Source organism: Phyllobates terribilis, unplaced genomic scaffold, assembly GCF_046119375.1.
Source record: "Phyllobates terribilis strain yellow unplaced genomic scaffold, ASM4611937v1 Scaffold_5__5_contigs__length_657084704, whole genome shotgun sequence".
Taxonomy (NCBI): domain Eukaryota; kingdom Metazoa; phylum Chordata; class Amphibia; order Anura; family Dendrobatidae; genus Phyllobates; species Phyllobates terribilis.
In genome coordinates, this window is record NW_027362765.1 from 145,333,376 (window position 1) to 145,356,573 (window position 23,198).

Sequence of the window (23,198 nt, forward strand, 5' to 3'; positions counted from 1 at the left end):
AAGGAGCTTTGTGGCTTAAAAGTCTCCTCACCATGACATTCCTAACACTCTCTCCGCAAGGAGAAACGTTACTCCTTTGATATAGGACTGCAGGTAACATCTACTCTGTACTCTGAGAGTTATCTTTATGTATTTTCTGTGGTGTTACATTTTTTGTTTGGCAGGGGCAGTAGGCTGCAAAACCTACCCCTCAGGTCTTGGACTACTGATATTTTCTGACCCTAGCGACGCCTCAGACATCCATTCTGACATGGATTTTTAAAGTAAATTCCTTAAAAAGTGTGCTTTGCCTAAAGGGATCAGGAAACCATCTAGAGAAGAAATAAATGTGCTTAGCTTATTCATTTTAGAAATTGAACTTTTTATTTGTTAGCATCATTGAATGCGATATGAAAAAATTGCAACAAAAATACATTGCTAGGTGTTTCTGTTTCCTCCATCCCCTGTGTATGTGAGACATAGATAAGGTCGCTCAGGTGTAAATCTATTTGTGTAATGTTGCAAACAAAATTTAATACAGCCAATGAAAATGAAAGCATAACCTTCCAAATTCTATAGGCAAGGTACTTCAAAGTACTTGAATCATCAAAAAGAATAAAAAAACACCTCCCTAGGCCAATGCACAAACAATTACTCTAAACAATATCCACAAAAATTCATTTTTCTAAAATCGTGTCATTTTTTTTCTGCTGACATTTTTATGATGCGGATATCAAGGCTACAGAGAACAACTATTTTACTTGATTGAAACAAACAGAAATGTGAAAATAATTGAAATTATTGATGTCCCAGTTTCTTAAAAGAATGAAAGTGCTGTTTTAATACGAGACAGTCAATTATATGAACAATTTTCTTGTTTATGCAATAATTAAATTCCACCGCTAAGAGCTACAGTCACAGCCCCTTTTAGAGATATCTAGAAGTAGAAAAGAGAAAAAATAATAACTTTTCCAACTATGTTGGTCTATTTGCATCCCAATCATTAAGCTAAGTACAAAGGTGAAGCAGGAAGCCTTTTTTGTTGTTTCCTTCTGCATTTGGAGTAGAAAGGAAGCGTAATTAAAGGGATTCTGTCTGCCCAAACTGACAGTATAATTGAAAACTTGTGCCCCGATTCATCAAAGTGTTTATACTCATAAAAAATTATGAAAAGTCATAAAAATTGTGTGTAACCTTGGGTTTTTATACAAGTTTTGGCCAGGTATGTAAAATTTACATGCACCAAAATGGCCCCTGACACCCCCGCACGAGCGCAATAGCATCTATCGCTTGCCGATAGATGCTACTGCGCAAGTGCTGCTAGCGGCGCCATTTTGCTGGAGGAAAAAGAAATTTGCCTGCAGCAATATGGCACCGTTGCCCACACTTGCGCAGTAGCATCTCTTGGCAAGTGAAAGATGCCATTTTGGTGCATGTAAATATCAGGTTTGGAAAACAACTACACCGGCAGTATTTAAAATAGTAGGCAAGTCACTGAAAGCACAGTGACCTGTCAAAAGTAGTGTTGAGCGAATTTGTTCGGCGAATGTTCGAAAGTTTTCAAATTTGGCATGAATATGGCACATTTGGATTCGTGATCGCAAAGGCAAGCAAATTTTCTTAAAATCGGAAAAGTTCGACGAACTTACGCGGGATCGGGAATACAGGGCAACCACGGCATTTTGAACAGTTTTGTTGGCATAGTGCAAGTGTATGATGAGTGGTGACATGCAAGGTGAGTGTGGGGGCTGTGGAGAGCTTAGAACAGGTCAGATCAGCAGCGCAATGTTTTTTTTTTTTCCTGTGGGCGGTAACTTTAACTGAGGAAAGCACATCCAGCCAATAATAGCGCAGGAAGCATCTACACTGTCCAGACATAAGGGTTTCTGCAATTGGCTTCAGAAATCACATGTTCTCTCAATATAAAAAGTGGCTATGTTCCTTCAGCGACATTATATCCATGTCACTGCTGGAGACAGACGCAGCTCAGTGTTCTCCTGTGTAATGAGAGATATCAGCTAGATAGATGGGCGCTTGTGTGGTAGTCAGATAGTGTAGATAATTCCTGGCCTTGTGTACCTCTGCAACTGCTGGTGTAGCACATTTTTGGTGTTTTTCTTGCAAGTACTGAGATTCTGACAGAAACAGAGGGCCCATGTCATAGAATAGTGCTGTGCACCACTGGTATAGAGTTCCATGTCTCTGTATACCTTGAATGTTTTTTTGCACTTGCTAATGTGATCAAGCAAGCGCAGTGCACCTTTTCATTTGTGGGGTTGAAATTGTGCTCTGCACAGTCTGCAGAGCTACTTACTGCAGAGCACAAAATCAGTTTTTTTTCTGTTGCTATTGTGATATTGAAAAGCTGTGTGCACTAAAGTTTTTTTTAGTGTCAGATACTATTTTAGTGGAGTTGAACTTCAGGTGGTTTCAGAGTAAAAAAATACATTTTTTTTCTTGCTACGCCCAGTCCAAAAAATATTTTTCCTGTGCCAAAAGTCATACAAGTCTATAAGCCAGCTACTACGCCAGTGGCAGTCAAATTCAGCTTGTATGCACAGTCAAACCTATATATACACTGCTCAAAAAAATAAAGGGCACACTAAAACAACAGAATATTGTTACGAGTCCGGGTGGTGAAACCTCGGTGCTTCGGTGCAAGGACGGACCAGAGGGGCGTGACTAAGTGCCTACTCGGCCCGACCAAGGTCACACGGCGGCTTAGTCAACTCCGTGAACCAGGGAGGAACCGGGCAGGTGGACCAGGTGCCACTCTGGGACCGACCTTGTGTGAGAGCAGGTGACTCCCACGGGTCAGATGGCAAGAACTGACCGGTACAGTGGATAAGCACGGTCGGAAGGCTGATGGGTGGTCCGGGTAGATAAGCAGGCTGGTTCGGCAGATAGCCAGATGGATGCTCCGGGTAGACAAGCAGGCGGGCACGGCAGGTAACTGGCAGGTGCTCCGGGTAGGCTGGCTGGCGGGCATGGCAGGTTACAGACAGGTGCTCCAGGTAAGCAGGATGGCGGGCACAACTGTAGACAGACTGGAGAACAGAACTGTTAGACAGACTGGTGGGCTGGACTGACAGACAGACTATCAGGCAGGCCTGACAGGCAGCGGGACCTGAGAGCTGGAGCAAGTGTTTAGCACACGGAACAACAACCTTGCTCCATTTTGGAGGAGGTGCCTTATATAAGGGAAGTCCTCCGGCCATTGGCCCAGGGACCCTATAGGATGGAGCACGCGGCCCCTTTAAGAGGGAGGGAGCGCGCGCCCTAAGCACAGTGAGCGGGAAGCTGCGCGCGGTGCGCGCCACAGCAGCGGGGGAGCGTGAAGACGCCGGACCTGGACCACAGCGGTGAGGGGAACGGTGTCTCTGCCCGGCAGGAGGCAGAGACGCCGATGCTACAGTAGCCTCCCCCTTTACGCCCCCTCTTCTTCAGGCCCGCAAGAATTTTTTTAAGAAGATGAGGGGCATGAATGTTCTCCCTGGGTTCCCAAGACCTCTCCTCAGGGTCCAACCCCTTCTAATCCACAAGAAAGAAAGTCTTTCCTCTTACCCTCTTGGTGGCCAAAATGTTTTCTACCTCAAAGACGTCCTCAGCAGAGACTGGAGCTGGAGCGGTACCTGGATCGTCAGAGAAAGAATTAAGGACAACAGGTTTGAGGAGGGCTACATGAAAGGAGTTGGGAGTTTCAGCTTGTAAGCCACGGGATTGATTTGGTTCAGAACCTTGAACGGACTGGTGAACCGCGGACCCAACTTATAGGAAGGTATCTTGAGACAAACATATTTGGAAGAAAGCCAGACCTTGTTTCCCGGACGGAATTGAGGCGGATCCTGACGTCTCTTATCAGAATGCTTCTTCATCCGCTCTGAGGACTGAAGAAACGCAGATCTAGTGTCTTCCCAAATAGCCAAAAATTCGCAGACCAGAGACCCTGCGGCAGGATTGTCCACTGTAGAGGAGACGGGAAACGGAATCCGATGATGTTGACCGTAGATCACAAAGAACGGGGATTTAGAAGAAGACTCGCTCTCATGGTTGTTATAGGAGAACTCGGCCCAGGGCAGGAGCTCAACTCAATCATTATGGTGAGCGTTGACAAAGAGCCGAAGAAAGCTGGTAAGGACCTGGTTGATATGTTCCACTTGACCATTGGATTGAGGATGATAAGCAGAGGATAAATCCAAGGAGACATCCAGCAGCTTACACGTAGCTCTCCAGAAGCGCGAAGTGAACCGAATCCCGCGATCAGACATAATGTGGAGGGGTAGGCCGTGAAGACGAAAGATGTGATGGATGAAGTCCTTAACCAGCACAGATGCAGACGGAAGACCGGGCAGTGGGATGAAGTTGACCATTTTAGAAAAGTTGTCAGCGACCACCCAAATGACAGTACAACCGGCAGAAACAGGGAGATCAGTAATGAAGTCCATTGCAATGCGTTGCCATGGAGCGGAAGGCACGGGGAGAGGAAGGAGACGACCGGATGGATAGTGCCTGGGAACCTTGTTATGGGCACAGGAGGAACAAGCCGCGATGAAGTTCGCAACATCCTTGCGCAGGGAAGACCACCAGTAATGTCGGGCGATGAGCAGAAAGGTCTCGCCTGGCCAGCATGACCGGCTAGTTTGGATGAATGGCCCCAGAGTAGAACCTTCTTACGATCCGGAACCGCTACAAACGTCTTACCGGGTGGAAGATGAGACAGGTCTGACAGAGCCACAGTCATTACTTTGGAGGGGTCAATGATATGTAGAGGCTCCTCCTCTTGGTCGGAAGACAGAAATGAGTGGGATAGAGCATCAGCGTTAATGTTATTGTCCGCCGGGCAGTAATGCATAGTGAAGCAGAATAGAGCAAAGAATAGAGACCACCCGGCCTGACGCGGATTTAATCTTTGGGCATTCTGCAAATAAGCAAGGTTTTTGTGGTCAGTGTAGATGACCACCGGGTGCAGAGCCCCCTCCAGCAAGTAGCGCCATTCCTCCAGCACTAATTTGATGGCCAACAGTTCACGATCTCCTATGGAGTAGTTGCGCTCGGACGAGGAGAAGAGCTTGGAGAAGAAGCCGCAGGTTACCATTCTCCCAGATGAGGATTTCTGGGTGAGCACCGCTCCGGCTCCGGATGAGGATGCATCAACCTCCAGGATGAACTGCTTGTTGCAATCCGGACGGTGTAGCACAAGAGTGGAGGAGAAGGCTTGTTTTAGAGAGACGAAGGCCTCCTCCGCTTCGGAAGTCCATTCCCTGGGATTTGCTCCTTTACGGGTGAGCGTGGAGATAGGAGCAGTCTGGGAGGAGAAATGAGGAATGAAGAGGCGGTAATAAATTGCGAAGCCCAGGAATCGCTGAATCGCCTTCAACCCCTCTGGTTGGGGCCACTTTAAGACAGCTGAGACCTTCTCGGGATCCATCCGCAGACCAGTCTCGGAGATAATATAGCCCAGGAACGGTAGAGCGGTCTACTCAAAGAGGCATTTCTCGAATTTAGCGTATAGGCGAGTCTGCCAGAGCCTTAGCAGAACCTGACGAACATCCCTCCTGTGAGAGGGCAGATCCGGAGAGAAGACCAAGATATCGTCCAGGTACACTACCACGCAAGAAGACAGGAGATCACGGAAGATGTCGTTAACCAGCTCCTGGAAGACGGTTGGAACATTACAGAGACCAAAGGGCATTACGGGTATTCGTATTGAACTTCTCGGGTGTTGAATGCCGTCTTCCACTCGTCTCCCTGGAGGATCCAGATCAAATTGTATGCCCCATGAAGATCGAGCTTGGTGAAGATCTTCGCGCCTTTAAGGCGGTCGAACAGCTCCGAGATGAGAGGCAGGAGGTACTTATTTTTGATGGTAATCTGGTTAAGACCCCTGCAATCGATACAGGGACGTAGAGAGCCGTCTTTCTTCTTGACGAAGAAGGATCCTGCTCCAGCCAGAGAGGTGAATTTCTGGATAAATCCCCTAGCAAGATTCTCCTCTATGTACTCAGACATGGCCCGGGTCTCAGCCAGCAACAAGAGGTAGATACGCCCGTGGGGAGGAGAAGCACCAGGGACCAGGTCGATGGGGCAATCATACGGCCTATGAGGTGGTAGTTTCTATGCTTCCTTTTTGTTGAAGACGTCTGCATAGGACCAGTAGGGTGCCGGCAGACCAGGTAGATTAGCCGGAGTAGACGGGGGTCGAGCAGGACGAACCGGAACCACACAGGACTCATGGAATTCCTGACCCCAACAGAGCACTTCACCAGATCTCCAATTCAGGACGGGCTCATGTTTTTGTAACCAGGGTAGACTAAGCAAGAGGGGGTGAGAGAAACCGACTGCACATGAAAGGAGATCTCAGAGTGCAGCATTCCCACCTGAAGGGTTACAAGCTCTATGACGAGCAAGATGGTCTCCGGAAGAAGCCTCCCATCCACGGAGGCAACCGCCAATGGTTCAGCCAGACGTACAGTAGGAATCTGATACCACTCCACAACAGCCTGTTGAATGAGATTCCCAGCGGCTCCAGAATCCAGATGGGCAATCTCGAAGAAGCGGGTCTCACCACTGGAAATAGAAACAGACAGAGTCAAGGATGGAGAGGATTTACTCTTGCCTAGGACGACCTCTCCTAGCGGTCCTAGACACTGGAGTTTCCCGGCCTCATCGGGCAGGAACGGATCAGATTCTCTTTACTGCCACAGTAGAAGCAACTCCTCTCGGCTTGGCGCATCTCCTGGCGAGACTTGACCGTCTTGGTTTGGCCATTTTGGAGGAGGTGCCTTATATAGGGGAAGTCCTCCGGCCATTGGCCTGGGACCCTATAGGGTGGCGCGTGCGGCCCCTTTAAGAGGGAGGGAGTGCGCGCCCTAAGCACAGTGCCCGGGGAGCTGCACGCGGTGCGCGTCACGGCAGCGGGGGGGCGGGAAGACGCCGGAACTGGACCGCGGCGGTGAGGGGAACAGCGTCTCTGCCCGGCAGGAGGCAGAGACGCCAATGCTACAAATATAACTCCAAGTAAATCAAACGTCTGTGAAATCAAACTGTCCACTTAGGAAGCAACACTGATTGACAATCAATTTCACAAGCTGTTGTGCAAATGGAATAGACAATAGATGGAAATTATTGGCAATTATCAAGACACCCTCAATAAAGGAGTGGTTCTGCAGGTGGGGACCACAGACCACCTCTCAGGAGATGTGGAGGGGGCCATAGGAGGGCAACAACCCAGCAGCAGGACCGCTACCTCCACCTTTGTGCAAGGAGGAACAGGAGGAGCACTGCCAGAGCCCTACAAAATGACCTCCAGCAGGCTGCAAATGTGCATGTGTCTGCACAAACGGTTGGAAACCGACTCCATGAGGGTGGTATGAGGGCCCGACGTCCACAGATGGGGGTTATGCTCATAGCCCAACACCGTGCAGGACGCTTGGCATTTGCCACAGAACACCAGGATTGGCAAAGTCGCCACTGGCGCCCTGTGCTCTTCACAGATGAAAGCAGGTTCACATTGAGCACATGTGACAGACGTGACAGAGTCTGGAGACGCCGTGGAGAGCGATCTGCTACCTGCAACATCCTTCAGCATGACCGGTTTGGCAGTGGGTCAGTAATGGTGTGGGCTGGCATTTCTTTGGAGGGCCGCACAGCCCTCCATGTGCTCGCCAGAGGTAGCCTGACTGCCATTAGGTACCGAGATGAGATCCTCAGACCCCTTGTGAGATCATATACTGGTGCGGTTGGCCCTGGGTTCCTCCTAATGCAGGACAATGCCATGTGGCTGGAGTGTGTCAGCAGTTACTGCAAGATGAAGGCATTGAAGCTATGGACTGGCCCGCCTGTTCCCCAGACCTGAATCCGATTGAGCACATATGGGACATCATGTCTCGCTCCATCCGCCAACGTCACGTTGCACCACAGACTGTCCAGGAGTTGGCGGATGCTTTAGTCCAGGTCAGGGAGGAGATCCCACAGGAGACCATCCGCAACCTCATCAGGAGCATACCCAGGCATTGTAGGGAGGTCATACTGGCACGTGGAGGCCACACACAATACTGAGCCTCATTTTGACTTGTTTTAAGGACATTACATCAAAGTTGGATCAGCCTGTAGTGTGTTTTTCCACTTTAATTTTGGGGGTGACTCCAAATCCAGGCCTCCATTGGTTAATAAATTTGATTTCCATTGATGTTTTTTGTGTGATTTTATTGTCAGCACATTCAACTTTGTACAGAACAAAGTACTCAATCAGAATATTTCATTCATTCAGGATATTTTATTTGAGTGTTCCTTTTATTTTTTTGAGCAGTGTATTTTTGGTTGGCAGGCAGTCCACCAAAGGCTTTTTCCTGTGGCAAAGTTGATCCAGTATGCTAAAAGGCAGATCCTATTTTATTGGCGTTGAACTTGTCCTGGTTTCACAGTAAAAAAAAGCAAAACTTCTCTTACTAGGTCCCGTCCAAAAAATACTTTTTCCTCTGCCAAAAGTCATACAGTGCTATAAGCCAACTACGTCAGTGGCGGTCAAAGTCAGCTGGACGCAGAGCTTATGTAGAGTAACCCAAAAATATTTTTTGCTCTGAGTAAAGTGATACAGCTGGCTAGATCTGAGTTTGAAATATTTTGGAGCATATATTCTATGTAATACTGGCCACAGCCACATTAAAAAAAAAAATGTCTTCTGTTCCTAAAGTAATACAGCAGGGGACATCTCAGTTTGGAATTGTTTGGAGAATATCCCGTAGGTTTTATTAGCCTCATGCACACTAACAAATTTCATTTGTCTGTTAGTAACGTTATATGGCAGGCCATATCTTACTTTGTCATTTAGTGTCGCTAAAATTCAGGTGTGTGCTGAGCTATTGCACAGGAAAAAACATATTTTTCTTTAGTTAATTGCGTGCTCCTACCACTGTATCTGACCAACATGAGTCGGAAAAAGAGAGGGCTTGGTGGCAGGGGAAATAGCCTTGGTGCTCAAGGTGTACGTGGGGTACTTGGTAATGTTAGTGAAAGCACTAGTAAACCAACACAAACAGGTCCTATCCAAAGACAACTGCCAACTTATGTTAGTGGACGGCCTACTGCACTTCCTTCCTTTGGCAGCTGCACAGCGATACGGCTTGTTGATAAGGCCCAGAAAGAGCAGGTGCTCCAGTGGATGGCAAACTGTGCTTGTAGTGCCCTCTCCTCTTCTTCCTCCACCTCAACATCACACTCAGTACAGTACACAGAGGTGGCACCCCAAATACCCATGCTTCCCCTCGACTCGCAACTGGCCAACTGCCCAACTGACTGTAGTGAACCACAGATGGGCGAGTCTGTAGAACTTTTCACCCATTCTACACCATTGGCATCAGAAGTGCACTCCAAACAGTCAGAGTCAAGGGGAGGAAAGCATCTGCACCGATGCCCACATTTTTTTTAGCTTGGATTCGGGGCAGGACGAAGTAGGGTCTGAGCAGTTACCTGACCCTCGTCACCAGACGCAGGGGAGGGAGGTGATCCCGATGAGACTCAGATACCTTAGGCTCATGTGGACTGTACTGTACTGTCAGGGCAACGAGAGGAGAAGGGTCACTCTGAGGGCGAGGAATGGGATAACACATTGGATGATGACGAGGTTGAAGATCCTATTTGGTGTGAACCCAGAGTCACGCAGCCAAGTAGCTCATCTGAGGAGGTGGAGGAGGAAGACGAGGAGGTTAAATTGTGGCTGTGGCCAGCAGCGGTCATGGGTCTGCAGCTCGTAGGGGCAGCAGGGGTTGCCTAGCATGGGCCTTTTTTTCACTGCAAAGGATGAGCCAACTCACGTTATCTGAAATCTTTGCGATAAAAAACTCAGTAGAGGGAAAAACTGCAATAATTTGACTACTACATGCATGAACGTTCATATGCTCAAACAACATTCTTTACGCTGGGAATCTTACCGGGCTGAAATGCGGACCAGTGCACCTCAACAACCATCAGCTGCCCCATCAAACGCATCCGCTGCTTCTTCCTCCTCCTCTGTTACCGTGCGGTTCCTTACCCGCTCCAGTCAGGCTGAGTGACAGCCTGTCGGCTGTAACGGAAGCGGACACGCCTGCTGTGTTTGTTTCACCGAGCACACCGCATGTTTCCCAATCCACCGTAACATCTGCACCTCACTCACTCTCCACCAGTTTTTCCGGTTCACTATACTCCGCCCTCTCTCAGCACCTTAGCCAGCCCTCGGTCCCGCAGTTGTAGTCACATAAAAGATTGTTTCATCCTACGCATGACAAAGCTAAGAGGTTGAACTCCACCATCCTCAATCTGTTGGCCACGGAAATGCTGCCTTTCCACCTGGTAGATACAGATGGGTTCCGAAAACTGATGGCCGTCGCAGTCCCCCAGTACCAGTTGCCCAGTCGCCATTACTTGTCTAAAAAAGCTGTGCCTGCGCTACACCAGCATGTCGCAGACAACATCACCCGTTCCTTGTCTAAATCTACGTGTGCCAGGGTGCATTTCACCACAGACACTTGGACAAGTAAGCATGGCCAAGGGCGTTACATCTCGCTTACTGGGCACTGGGTGACTCTGGTGGCTGTGGGGGCAGGCGGGGAAGGGGCTGCTCCACAAATCTTGGAATTACCAAGGCTTGCAGAAGAAACCTCTGTATTTCCCATTTCCTCCGCTGCTTCTGCATCCTCCACCTCCTCTAGGGCCTCCACCTGCGCACTCAACCTCTGCCTTAACGAGACACGCGTTCCAAGGCTGCAGAGCGAATACACACCACCTCCGTACTGCGCAGTCAGGGCTCACCGTAATCAGGCAGTCTTCAAATTAATATGCCTTGGAGATCGCAATCATACAGGTGAAGAGTTGTGGGCTGCTCTCCAGGCTCAGTTTGAGCAATTGCTGTCTCCGCTGAACCTAGAGCCAGGGAAGGCCGTGTGCCATAACGGTGCGAACCCATTAGCGGCCCTAGGCCGAGACAAGCTCGCACATGTGCCTTGCATGGCTCACATCCTCCACCTGGTGGTACAGCGATTTCTCCGTCACTATCCTGGCCTGGATGAGCTTTTTCACAAAGTACGGAAGCTGTGTGCTCACTTCCGCCATTCATACCCCTCATGTCATCGACTTGCATCGATACAGAGGTCTTTATTAACAGGTTGATCTGCGATGTGCTGATGCGGTGGAATTCCACTCTGCACATGTTGCAGCGACTGTGTCAGCAGCAACGAGCTCTGATGCAGTATGTCATGACGTATAGCTTGGGGCAATGCAGTACGGACTTGGGACATATCACGTTTGCGGAGTGGGAACAGATTAAGGACCTCTGCACCCTTTTGCACGGTTTTGAAATGGCTACTAAACTGGTTAGCGCTGACGATGCCATCATCAGCATCACTATTGTCATATACATGCTGGAGAAAACATTGAATAACCTGCGGCAAGAGGTGGTGGCCATAGAAGAAGAGGAGGATGCGGAAGGGATACCAATGTCTCAAATTTCCAGACTGTCGTCACACAGGCGGATGCCAAGTGACAGTGGATTACAGCGATCGAGGGGGTTTGGTGAAACCAGGCAAACTGTTAGTGAAGGTGCAAGAGCCAAGGAACTAATGGAGGAGGAAGAGGTGATGGGCGAGCAGCTGTCAGAGGATGAAGAGGATAATCATCCCCTCTCGTTTGAACATGGTTGGCATGAGGGGACGGAGGAAACAATCATCAGTGTTAAGCAGCCCACAATACAGCCTGGCTTTGGACCTCCTGGAAGAGCCCGACATATGAGCGCCTTCTTGATGCACTATCTGCAACATGATCCCCATTTAGTTAGGATTCGAAATAATGCTGACCACTGGGTTGCCACTCTGTTAGATCCACGTTATAAGAGTCAATTTTACCAGATGCTTCCCGCCCTGGAAAGGGACCCGCTTATATTGGAGTATCGAAACAAGCTTTTAAGCAACCTTAATAGAGGTTTCCCCCAAGATAACGGTGAGGCACACAGTGTGCATCACAGCTGTAGTCTTTCAACCTCCAGCACGTCAGTTCGCCGACACCAAAACATTAGCAGCAGCAGCAGAGTAAGTGGCAGAAGCAATTTCTGGGAGTCCTTTTACACATTTTTTGCACCAGCTCATGCACCAGTACAACAGAGTACAAGTCTGACACGTGGTGAACGACTGGAGAGGATGGTGCAGGAGTATCTAGAGTTCAATACCAATACCATCAGGGAGGGTTTGGACCCTTTTACATTTTGGTCTTCAAAAATGGATGAATGGCCTGAGCTCGCCTCTCATGCCTTGGAGGTTTTATCATACCCGGCAGCCAGCGTTCTTTCTGAACATGTCTTCAGCGCTGCTGGTAGTTTCTTGACGGATAAGCTCACCTGGCTGGCCCCTGAAAGTGTAGACCACCTAACTTTCATCAAGATGAGCAAGTCATGCATCTCCAAGGACTTTTGCACCCAATTGCAGACTGTACAGAATAGGCGATGTTGTCGTTTTGAATGTGCTGCATTGATCTCTTGAATTTGCAGTCTGTGATATGGCTTCTGTGCCTGCTCTTGCTGCTGCTGCAGGTTTTAGGCCCTAATTTTGGGAAATGTGGAGAATTCTGATTGTCTGTCCATTCATTGGGTTGGCTGTAGTGGGACAGGTTTGGGTCTGCGTTAAGCTACTTTTAGTCTGATGACATTGATGCCACTTTGGTGGTGTTAGGCCCTCATTTAGGGCAATGTGAACACTCCTGGTTAGGTCTCCATCTCCTGGGTTGGCTGTACTGGAAGAGGTGTGGGTCTTATTTACACTATTTGTACAGTAGTGAAATTGATGCCACTTTGCTGGCGTCTACCACTAATTTTTTTAAAAGTGGGGAATCTTGATTGGGTCTCCATCTATTGGGTTAGCTGTAGTGGAACTGGTTTAGGAATCCTTTGCAATACTTATACTCTAGTGAAATTGATGCCACTTTGGTGGTGTTAGGCCCTCATTTAGGGCAATGTGAACAGTCCTGGTTAGGTCTCCATCTCCTGGGTTGGCTGTACTGGAACAGGCGTGGGTCTAATTTACACTATTTCTACTGTAGTGAAATTGATTAGACATTGCTAGTGTCTGCCACTATTTTTTTGAAATGTGAAGAATCCATCTATTGAGTTGGCTGTAGAGGAATACTCTAGTGAAATTGATGCCACTTCGGTGGTGTTTGTTAGGCCCTCATTTAAGGCAATGTGTACACTTCTGTGTCCATCTCTTGGGTTGTCTGTACTGGAAGAGATGTTGGTCTCATTTACACTATTTCTACTGTAGTGAAATTGATTACTGGCGTCTGTTGCTAATTTTTGGAGATGTGGGGAATCCTGAATAGGTCTCCATCCATTGGGTTGACTGTAGTGTAAGAGGTTTTGGTCTCCATGCATTTCTATAGTTATACTGTAGTGAAATTGAGCATTTGATGCAGATATTATTCTCCCCAAACGGGTACACAAACATGATAAACTCTAAATTGATTTTCAATAAACAACCATCAGCCACCCCATCAAATACCTCTGCTGCTTCTTCCTCCCCCTCTGTTACCGTGCCAAGTTGTGTCACACAATTGTCCGACAGAACCAGCTGTATACCCGCTGCAGTTAGGCTGAGTGACAGCCCGACAGCTGTAAGTGAAGCGGACATGCCTGCTGTGTTTGTTTCTCTGAGCACACCACAAGTTTCTCAACGTGCACCTCACTCACGGTCTATCGGTTTGTCCGTTTCACCGTACTCTGCCCTCTCTCAGCACTGCAGTCAGCCATCAATCCCGCTGTTGTGGTCATGTAAAAGATTGTTTCATCCTACACATGACAAAGCTATGAGGTTGAACTCCACCATCTCCAATCTGTTGGCCACGGAAATGATGGTCTTAGGCCCTATTTTTTTAAATGTAAACACTTCCGATTGAGTCTGCATCTTCTGGGTTGGCTGTAGTGGGACAGGTATGGGTCTGCGTTAAACTTCTTGTAGTCTGGTGACATTGATGCCACTTCGGTGGTGTTAGGCCCTCATTTAGGGCAATGTGAACACTCCTGGTTAGGTCTCCATCTCCTGGGTTGGCTGTACTGGAAGAGGTGTGGATCTTATTTACACTATTTGTACAGTAGTGAAATTGATGCCACTTTGCTGGCGTCTGCCACTAATTTTTTTAAATGTGGGGAATCCTGATTGGGTCTCCATCTATTGGGTTGGCTGTAGTGGAACCTTCCTGTTCTGCAGTCTAAGTTGTGTAAGGTTGCGTACCAGTCCTTGCTGCACTCCTGATACAGACTCTGCCTGCTGCACTCCTGATACAGACTCTGCCTGCTGCACTCCTGATACAGACTCTGCCTGCTGCACTCCTGATACAGACTCTGCCTGCTGCACTCTGATACAGACTCTGCCTGCTGCACCATGTAGTCTGTCCTATTGAGTCTAGCTGCTACGCGTCCATTGTCCTGTCCTGGAGTGGCACCTGGCATTCATCGGGAGCCAAGTCTAACCTCACCATCAGAGGCTCTAGTGAACAGTCCGGTGTTCGCTTAGTCACGCCCCTCCAGGCTCTTCGGGGTCCGTGGCACAGTGGTTCCACAAACCTAGTCCGTGACAGTGCGCCCTCGCAGGCAGGGTCCTCTCTCCTGTTGTACCAGTCGATGACCCCTTTTGACATGTGAAGCGCATCTGAATAAATGTCGCTGTCACAGTAATAATAATTATAGTACTTGTACTCTGGGTCAATTGATGGCACTTCCCTGTTGTCTACACCTAATTTGATGTGTTTTGGCAGCTTTTGGTCCCGTTTTTAGGTGTTGAATATACATTTTTTTGGTCTCTCCATTGACTCCTATGGGAATCTGAAATGTTCGACGAACATTCGGCGAATAAATTCGGCGAATATCAATTTGTTTGGCGAACTTTTCCGAACTGAACATTGAAATAGGAATACATAAGCAGAGCACCAGTTAAAGCCCCTACCCAAAGGCCCACCCTGAAGCATGAGCATCTCATTATGTCAGAAATGAAATGAAAGATTATAAAAGAACCTCTGGATAGATTTCATCAACAAAGGTATGACAGTGTATGTGGTTTACTGCGCACAATCCTGCTGACAGGTGTGCTTTAACTCTGAAATTTGTTTTAGGAGAAAAGACATAGTTTAAAAGTTGCAGGGGACCAAGCCAGGAGACTAGTCAGACAGGCGGGTCTCTGATAGCTTCTCCCCACCCACTGCCCTGGATTGGCAGGTCTCTCCCTCAGTGTGTGTATAGGAAGTGTCTGGTGACTCAAGGGCAGTAGGTCCTTGGTGGCTATTAAACTATGTTTTTCTCTGAAATTCCACAGCGTTTCAAAGTAAATAATATATGGTTAAGATCATCCAGGCAGTGTCTGATGTATGCCGCCTGTGGATTGAGCAGCATGTATCAACTGTAAGTTTCCCTTTAATACAGCAATAGTGATATGTACAGTTGTGCTCAAAAAAGTTTACATACCCCGTTAGAATTTTTCCTTTCTTGGCCTTGTGTAAGAGAATATTAATGATAACAAAAAAACTTTTTCTCCACTCATGGTTATTGGTTGGGTGAAGCCATTTATTGTCAAACTACTGTGTTTTCTCTTTTTAAATCTTAATGACAACCAAAAACATCCAAATGACCCTGATCAAAAGTTCACATAACTTGGTGATTTTGGCCTGATAACATGCACAGAATTTGACACAAATGGGTTTGAATGGCTACTAAAGGTAACATCCTCACCTGTTTGCTTGTAATCATTGTGTGTGCATAAAACCTGAGTGAGTTTCTGGGATCCAGACAGACTCTTGCATCTTTCAACCAGCCACTGACGTTTCTGGATTGTGAGTCATGGGGAAAGCAAAAGAATTGTCAAAGGATCTACAGGAAAAGGTAGTTGAACTGTATAACACAGGAAAGGGATACAAAAAAATATCCAAGGAATTGATAATGCCAGTCAGCTGAGTTAAAACTGTGATTAACAAATGGAAAATCAGGGGCTCTGTAAAAACCAAACCACGGTCAGGTAGACCAACAAAACGTTCGGCCACAACTGCCAGGAAAATTGTTCGGGATGCAAAGAAAAACCTACAAATAACATCAGCTAAAATTCAGGACTCTCAGAAAACTAGCGGGGTGGCTGTTTCACGATGCAAAATAAGGAGGCTATTGAAGAACAATGGGCTGCATGGTCGAGTCGCCAGAAGAAAGCCATTACTGTGCAAATGCCACAATGTATCTCGCCTACAATACGCCAAACAGCACAGAGACAAGCCTCAAAACTTCTGGAACAAGGTAATTTGGAGTGATGAGACCAAAATTGAACTTTTTGGCCACAACCATAAACGTTATATTTGGAGAGAGGTCAACAAAGCCTATGATGAAAGGAACACCATTCCTACAGTAAAGCAAGGTGGTGGATCACTGATGTTTTGGGGATGTGTGAGCTACAAAGGCACAGGAAACTTGGTAAAAGTTGAAGGAAAGATGAATGCAGCACGTTATCAGAAAATACTGGAGGCAAATTTGCACTTATCAGCCCAGAAGCTGTGCATGGGACGTACTTGGACGTTCCAACATGACAACAATCCAAAACACAAGGCCAAGTCGACCTGTCATTGGCTACAGCAGAACAAATTGAAGGTTTTGGAGTGGCCATCTCAGTCTCCTGACCTCAATATCATTGAGCCACTCTGGGGAGATCTCAAGCGCGCAGTTCATGCTAGACAGCCCAGGAAATTACAGGAACTGGAGACTTTTTGCCAAGAAGAATGGGCAGCTTTACCATCTGAGAAATTAAAGAACTTCATTCATAACTGCTACAAAAGACTTCAAGCTGTCATTGATGTTAGAAGGGCAATACACGGTATTAAGAACTGGGGTATGTGACCTTTTGATCAGGGTCATTTGGATGTTTTTGGTTGTCATTAAGATTTAAAAAGAGAAAACACAGTAGTTTGACAATAAATGGCTTCACCCAACCAATAACCATGAGTGCAGAAAAATTTTTTTTTGCTATCATTCATATTCTCTGAAACAAGGCCAAGGAAGGAAAAATTCTGCCGGGGTATGTCAACTTTTGAGCACAACTGTAGCTGCTTTTTGACCTTCACGTGAGCAATGACAACATATATGTAATGGTTACTAAGTCTTGCAAAGATTTCTCTAGTTTCCAACACAATCTAAAAAAATCAAAGGGCCACTTTGATGCACATCTGGCAAATGTATACTGATTTTGTAGCTTTTAAGCATTGCTGTCTCTTGTATGCCACAGTTACTGAAGTAGATCACAGAGGAAATAAATTAGTTTTAAACTCCAGTTTTGCAAATCAAAGGACAATGGAATAATAGTAAATTGCAAAAATGACTGGCGTGAGAAGGCACAATATAAACAATTTTCGCTTTTAAGCAAATTCATAAAAACTTTACCTTTTTTTGAAGCAAGTCTTTTCATTCTGCGTTCACAATTCTGCAAACTATCAAGCACAAGTCTAGCAGCATGACTTGCTTATTCAGTTGCTGTAGTGTGCTCATTTTATTGAATAACCCCTGGACGAAACATTTCCATGCGAAAGGCGCGTCTTCTTCCTCTGTTGCCTTTATGGTATCTTATGTTATTTGTTAGTATGTATCCTATTTAGGCTGAGTTCACACGATGCGTTTTTAATGCGTTTCCGCTGCGTTTTTGCAGCTGCGGAAACGCATTAAAAACGCATGGTAGAAGGGCAGCAATGTTCCTCAATTGAAATCCGCATGTGCTGTGCCCATGATGCGGATTTTTCCGCAGCGTAAACGCTGCGCTCAAAAATCCGCAGCATGTCAATTAATTTTGCGTAAACGCGGCATTTTCGCCGCCATTGACTTGCATTAGAACGCGCCAATTCCGCAAGACTGCATTTGTACTTGCGTTATTGGCGCGTTCTAATGTGCGGATGGTACCCGAGTGTGGAGAAGATGAGACTCTCCTCCACACCGAGGTACCATTTAAAAAGCTGTAAAACAAGAATAAAATAAAAAATAAAGATATATTCACCTTCTGACGGCCCCCGGTCTCCTTCCCTCTGCTCACGTGCAAGACTGAAGGACCTTCGGTGACGTCACAGTCATGTGACCGCAGGCCCTTCAGCGCAGTGTCTCGCGATATCCCGGCAGCCAGGAACAAGCCAGGAACGAACGCGGCAGCACACACCGGGGCATCAGAGGGTAAGTATAGCTTTATTTTTTTATTTTTAAACATTCTTACGGCTGTTTGCATGGATTTATATAGTGTGACCTAGTTGTCAAGCACTTTCCAAGTGATGCTAAAATCGCCTGGAAAGCGCTTGTCAATCCGCATGCGGAAACGCATGTGAATCCGCATGTATTCCGCAGGAAAAACGCATGTACAATCCGCATGCGTTTTTTCTGCCAGGGAGATGCAGAAATGATGCAGAAATTTTCTGCTTAATTTCTGCATCGTGTGCACATACCCTTATTCTTTTAAATACTCTAAGATATTTGTATTTACTATATAGCCTCTGCATATATACTGTATGTGTATATTTTTTATGGTTTGGGTATTTGGTTTGGTCGATCTTCTATTGATCCACTCCATGCCATACTTACCACTTAACTTATGGGTACAGTCCAGACCAAAAGTTTGGACACACCTTCTCATTTAAAGATTTTTCTGTATTTTCATGACTATGAAAATTGTACATTCACACTGAAGGCATCAAAACTATGAATTAACACATGTGGAATTATATACTTAACAAAAAAGTGTGAAACAACTGAAAATATGTCTTATATTCTAGGTTCTTCAAAGTAGCCACCTTTTGCTTTGATGACTGCTTTGCACACTCTTGGCATTCTCATCATGAGCTTCAAGAGGTAGTCACCGGAAATGGTTTTCACTTCACAGGTGTGCCCTGTCAGGTTTAGTAAGAGGGATTTCTTGCCTTATAAATGGGGTTGGGACCATCAGTTGTCTTGTGCAGAAGTCTGGTGGATACACAGCTGATAGTCCTACTGAATAGACTGTTAGAATTTGTATTATGGCAAGAAAAAAGCAGCTAAGTAAAGAAAAATGAGTGGCCATCATTACTTTAAGAAATGAAGGTCAGTCAGTCCGAAAAAATTGGGAAAACTGAAAGTGTCCCCAAGTGCAGTTGCAAAAACCATCAAGCGCTACAAAGAAACTGGCTCACATGAGGACCGCCCCAGGATAGGAAGACCAAGAGCCACCTCTGCTTCTGAGGATAAGTTTATCCGAGTCACCAGCCTCAGAAATCGCAGGTTAACAGCAGCTCAGATTAGAGACCAGGTCAATGCCACACAGAGTTCTAGCAGCAGACACATCTCTTCAACAACTGTTAAGAGGAGACTTTGTGCAGCAGGCCTTCATGATAAAATAACTGCTAGGAAACCACTACTAAGTACAGGTAACAAGCAGAAGAGACTTGTTTGGGCTAAAGAACTCAAGGAATGGACATTAGACCAGTGGAAATCTGTGCTTTGGTCTGATGAGTCCAAATTTGAGATCTTTGGTTCCAACCACCGTGTCTTTGTGCGACGCAAAAAAGGTGAACGGATGGACTCTACATGCCTGGTTCCCACCGTGAAGCATGAAGGAGGAGGTGTGATGGTGTGGGGGTGCTTTGCTGGTGACACTGTTGGGGATTTATTCAAAATTGAAGGCATACTGAACCAGCATGGCTACAACAGCATCTTGCAGCGGCATGCTATTCCATCCGGTTTGCGTTTAGTTGGACCATCATTTATTTTTCAATAGGACAATGACCCCAAACACACCTCCAGGCTGTGTAAGGGCTATTTGACCAAGAAGGAGAGTGATGGGGTGCTACGCCAGATGACCTGGCCTCCACAGTCACCAGACCTGAACCCAATCGAGATGGTTTGGGGTGAGCTGGACCGCAGAGTGAAGGCAAAAGGGCCAACAAGTGCTAAGCATCTCTGGGAACTCCTTCAAGATTGTTGGAAGACCTTTGCCGGTGACTACCTCTTGAAGCTCATCAAGAGAATGCAAGAGGGTGCAAAGCAGTCATCAAAGCAAAAGGTGGCTACTTTGAAGAACCTTTTTTGTTAAGTATATAATTCCACATGTGTTAATTCATAGATTTGATGCCTTCAGTGTGAATGTACAATTTTCATGAAAATACAGAAAAATCTTTAAATGAGAAGGTGTGTCCAAACTTTTGGTCTGTACTGTATGTGTTTGGAAATAATTGTATTCAAGATTTGTTGCCATCTAAATCAAAGCTGGAAGATCATATTTCATATGTGGTAATCAGGCATCTCACGCCATTGGTACCCCGGCAGGCATTTGACCCAAGGTAGTAAAAGGTTAACCATGTTTGCTTGTATGGAGACATCAAAGTAAGTTCTTCAACATAACGACTAGTGTTGAGCCACCCCCGTAGTGTTCGAGTTCGGTTCGGTTCGTCGAACACCCGTGTGTTCGCCGAACTGTTCGTCGAACTGTTATCGTGGGCAGCCGTTACCTGCAGACGTGGTCTGGATAATAAGAACTGTGAGTAAAGGCCCTGGACTGCATCACTGACTCCGTGTCGTTACTGCTGCTGCCCTGCACCATCACCCCCATCCTCCGCATACACTGCCCTGAGGCAATACTCCTCCCGTGGGGAGTTATGCTACGCTCTGCTGCACCCACAACACCAGCCTCAGCGGTCTGCCCTGGAGCGGCGGTTCACTCTGACCGCAATCCACGGGTGGCGTAGTCGGACATTTAAACATCAAAACCACATAAACAGTTCTGCCACTGGTTTGACCGCCCTGAGCCACGGAACCGGGTCGCCGCCACGGAGACTACAACCACCAGCATCCACCAAAAAGGGTCCGGCTCCGGGTGTCCCAAGGCCCAGGGGGTGCGTCAGAACATTTTCATCACCTTTCACAATCACCAATGGGACAAGGCAGTGATGTCCTCTGTCCCCTCTCTTATACATCCTAGTGACGGAGTACCTGCTCTCATCAATTCGCCATAACCCCAATATTAGGTGGATTGAGGTGGGAGGCACCGAGTACAAGTGCTCTCTATTTGCTGATGATGTCCTAGTATATATCACTCAATCACATATATCCATCCATGCTGTTATGGCTGAAATAGATCACTTTGTTACATGGTAAAATTTTAAAATCAATGCAGCGAAGTCTGAGGCCCTCGATGTCTCCCTCCCCAAATCCATATAGGATTCCATCCAGTCCAACTTTCCCTTTGCCTGGCCCTCACAGGGTATCAAATACTTAGGAATTCCTATTCATAGAGACCTCTCCCATCTATGTTATCTTAATTTTGGGCCCTTTATTGAACAACTCCATACAGACCACGGTTGGCAAGTTAGAACTGTAAGATTCACTACGTGAACCACTGGTGTTTTGTGGAAAAGCACATGTACACTGCGTTCCAAATTATTATACAAAAAGTGTTTAGGAGTGATAAGGGAAGAATTTGTTTGTTTGTCAGTTAAACTCATTGATGGTGATGTGTGTCAGGGCTCTTTATATCACTGTAAGCAATTGCAGACACCTGTGCTAATTAGTTTGGCAGGTGTGTCCAATGAAAGGCAAGACTACTTAAGAAGTCTCTCTCACATTATTAAGCAGCCTACATTTTCTGCCAAAATGGGAAAGAAAAAGGATGTGTCGGCTGCTGAGAAGCAACAAATTGTGGAGTGTTTAGGTCAAGGCATGACTACAATCAACATTGTGCGATGATCAGGATGAAGTGTCTTGGCAATCAAGAAGTATGTAGCTGATTCACAGTACACACGTGTGCGTGCTGATAAGGGCAAATTGAGGACTCTTTCCTACAGGCAATTACGTCAGGTTGAAAGAGCAGCGGCAAAAAAGCCTTGTCATAACAGCAGACAAGTTTTTGAAGCTGCTTGTGCCTCCAACGTCCCCCGAACAACAAGATGCAGGGTCCTTCAGAGGTTTGCAGCTGTGCATGCGCCATCCTGTCGACCTCCTCTATCCACTTCACACAAGCAGAAACGGCTCCAGTGGGCCAAACATTACATGAAGACTGATTTCAAAACTGTTTTGTTCACGGATGAGTGCCGTGCAGCGCTCGATGGTCCAGATGGATGGAGTGGAGGATGGCTGGTTGATGGACACCCCACGCAAACACGGCTACAGCGCCAACAAGGAGGAGGTGGAGTAATGTTTTGGCCTGGAATCATGGGGAGAGAGATTGTCGGCCCCTTTAGGATCCCTGAAGGCGCTAAAGATGAACTCCATAATGTATGTGGATTTTCTCAAACAGCACTTCCTGCCATGGTTCAAGAAGAAGAACCGTGTATTTCACAGCAAGATCATTTTTCTGCATGATAATGCACCATCTCATGCTGCACATAAAACATCTGCATCTCTGGCTGATATGGGCATAAAAGGGGACAAACTTATGGTGTGACCCCCATGCTCCCCTGACCTCTACCCCATTCAGAACCTTTGGAGCATCATTAAAAGGAGTGTCTATGATGGCGGGAGGCAGTTCACATCTAAGCAACAGCTCTGGGAGGGTATTCTGTCCTCATGCAAAACAATTGAAGCAGAAACCATCCAAAACCTGACAAATTCAATGGACGAGAGAGTTCAGAAGCTCCTTTCGAACAAGGGGTCCTATGTGAAAATGTAACATCACCTAGAATAAAGTTTTGAGTTGAAAACTGTTTGATTTCAGTTTCTAACAACCTGCTAATGCTTATAATTTCAAAAATGACCATTTTTTTGGTCTTTATTAAAATGAAAAGGTTGATCGAAAAGTTTGGGGGATCTAAGAGTGTGGCAACCCAGTAGTCATGATTACTTCGAATTCTGACAATATGAGGGTCATGCTGCAGGTAGTGCAGCAAGAAGGCACTTATGTGCCTTGCGCATCTCGGAGCCCCAAAATTATTTTCCGGGCTAGATGCAGCTAAAAATTATTTTTAATTTTAAATCTGGTGAAGCTTTAGTATAGATGGCCTAATAGGATCAGTGCTGCACACTGCTACAAAGCCCAAATTATTTTCCAGTCAAGATACAGATAAACATGATTAGTAATTTGAAAGCTTAAAACGGTTGGTAGGGTGATTTTAACCAATCATCAAGCTTTTACTCTCCCCAGGATGACACAGGGGTAGAAAAGTCGTTTCGGATCCATGATTTGTTCATCTTTATGAACGTGAGTCTGTCTACATTATCAGTGGAGAGCCGCGTG